Below are 2,637 nucleotides of genomic sequence, written 5' to 3'. Positions count from 1 at the left end.
TGCATACTTGTTCTCGGTCTCGTAAGAGAACACTGGATCAAGCCGAGGAAGAAGTTGTAGTAGCTCAAGAAGTTTTTGAGGAAGTAGAAAAAGTTGAGGAAGAAGCACTAGTTGAGATGGGAGATCAAGCAGCAAATCCAAAGGCTTTGATGGATTATTCTAAGCCAAAGTTCAATGATATTCAGTCCAGCATTATCAGGCCAGCCATCGCGGCTAACACCTTTGAAATCAAGTCGAGCACGATTCAGATGATACAAAATTCAGTTCAGTTTGGGGGTTCTCCTATACAAGATCCCAACATGCACATTAGGGATTTCATCGAGATCTGCGACACTTTCAAGTTCAATGGAGTTACTGAAGATGCTATTAAGCTGAGGCTTTTCCCATTCTCTCTGAGGGATAAGGCTAAGTGTTGGTTACATTCTCTACCACCAGTCTCTATTACTACTTGGGAGGATCTTGCTCAAAAGTTTCTCACTAAATTCTTCCTCATGGCAAAGACAACTGCAATCATAAATGCTTTTACTCAATTTACGCAGCAAACGGGAGAATCTTTGTGTGAAGCTTGGGATCTCTACAAAGAGATGCTTAGAAAGTGTCATCATCATGGGATGCCTGACTGGATGATCATTAACTGCTTTTATAATGGGTTGGGTGCTACTTCTAGACCCATGCTTGATGCAACATCAGGAGGAGCCTTATGGGCCGAAAGCTACGATGAAGCTTATGAATTTATTGAATTGATGGCTGCTAATGAATACCAGAACCCAACTCAGAGAATGCCTCAAGGCAAAGTAGCAGAAATTCTGGAAGTGGACACAGCTACTGCTATAGCTGCTCAGCTTCACATTTTGACGATGAAGATGGATTCTTTGGCTAATTTTAGAGTTAATCAGATCACTAGTGTTTGTGAGCTTTGTGCTGGTGCGCATGAGACGGAGCAGTGTGCTATTTCTAGTAAATCAGCTCAGTTCGTGAGCAACTTTCAGAGATCGCAGCAACCAGCTCCAGCCACTTATCATCCCAACAACCGTAATAATCCTAATTTCAGCTGAAGCAACACTCAGAATGCGGTGCAACGGCCTTATCATCCATATGCAGCAAAGCAATACAACCCTCCTGATTTACAACAACACCAATATGCACCAAGGCAACAACTCCAACTTCAGCAGCTACCTCAATTTTATGAAAAATCTGAACTAGAGGAGTTGAGGCTCATGTGCAAGAGCCAAGCCGTTTCTATTAAGACCTTGGAAAATTAAATTAGGCAAATTGTTAATGCCTTGCTGAATCGACAACCTGGTACACTCCCTAGTGACGGTGAAGTGCCAGGCAAGAGAGAAGCTAAGGAGCAGGTTAAGGCAATCACATTGAGGTATGAGAAGGTTGCAAATCCCGAAAAATCTCCAGTTCCAGAATCTGAACGCGTGGTTGAAGAAGATGTGTTGAAGGAAGCAGAAGTAGAACCAAGGAAGACAGTTGTTGTCAACACTCCTCCTGAGGGTAATACAGGGGAAAAACAGGTCTATCCTCCACCTCCTTTTCCTAAGAGGCTGCAGAAGCAAAAGATGGACAAGCAATTTGCTAAGTTCTTGGAAGTTTTCAAGAAACTTCATATCAACATACCTTTTGATGAAGCTCTTGAACAAATGCCTAGCTATGCGAAGTTTATGAAAGGTATTCTCTCCAGAAAAGTAAAGCTCAATGACTTAGAGACTGTCGCTCTTACGGAGGTATACAACGCTGTGGTGCAACAGAAGTTTCCTCCAAAACTTAAAGATCCTGAAAGCTTCACTATTCCTTGCACCATTGGAAACTTGTCGTTCGACAAGTGTTTATGTGATTTGGGAGCTAGCATCAATCTGATGCCTTGTCTGTCTTCAAGAAGTTGGACCTACCTGATCCAAAGCCTACTTATATGTTCTTACAGTTGGCCGACTGTTCTATTACATATCCACGAGGCATTGTGGAGGATGTCTTGGTCAAGGTGGATAAACTCATATTTCCTGCTGATTTTGTAATTTTTAATTTCGAGGAGGATAAGAAGATTCCCATAATCTTGGGAATACCTTTTTCTTGGCTACGGGCCGAACCTTGATTGATGTGCAGAATGGTGAACTCACTATGCGAGTACTGGATCGGGATATGGCGTTCAATGTTTTCAATGCCATAAAATTCCCTACTGATAATGAGGAGTTCTTAAAAGCTGAATTGGTCGATTATGTGGTTACTTCAGAACTTGATCAAATGCTAAGGTCTGATGCCTTAGAAAAAGCCTAGTTAGGGAATTCAAATAGTGAAGATGACGAATGTGATGAACAGTTGCAATATTTGAATGCTTCTCTTTGGAAGCGAAGGCTGGATATGCCTTTTGTAATTTTGGACTAAACTTTTTAAATTGAATTGAACTCGGGTAATATAAAGCGGACAATGAGCTGCATTGTTCCACTATAACAAGGTGCTTTCACAAACTCTTATGTTAAACCAATTTTATAGTTCTTATGTTTATCATATATTTATGCAGAGCAAATATAAATTTTGACAGGTTATGAAATTAAGAATTTATATTTCTTGAATCAAGATTGTATCTTTAACTTTCCACTTATTTTTCCGAAAGCTGTGTTTATCTTTAACTTT

The 2,637-nt window shown here is 40.5% G+C and overlaps 1 non-coding gene across 1 annotated transcript; it reads right to left on the bottom strand.

Moving 5' to 3' along the window:
- Nucleotides 1-506: 506 nt before the first annotated feature.
- On the bottom strand, nucleotides 507-613 carry LOC141701259 (small nucleolar RNA R71). Its single transcript, XR_012566727.1, has one exon. It is a non-coding gene; the product is annotated as a small nucleolar RNA R71 (small nucleolar RNA).
- Between the last annotated feature and the right edge of the window lie 2,024 nt (nucleotides 614-2,637).

This window comes from Apium graveolens, unplaced genomic scaffold, assembly GCF_009905375.1.
Source record: "Apium graveolens cultivar Ventura unplaced genomic scaffold, ASM990537v1 ctg3654, whole genome shotgun sequence".
In the NCBI taxonomy this organism is placed as follows: domain Eukaryota; kingdom Viridiplantae; phylum Streptophyta; class Magnoliopsida; order Apiales; family Apiaceae; genus Apium; species Apium graveolens.
Note: the sequence above shows the minus strand (reverse complement) of the source record. Positions and strands in the feature narration are given on the sequence as shown.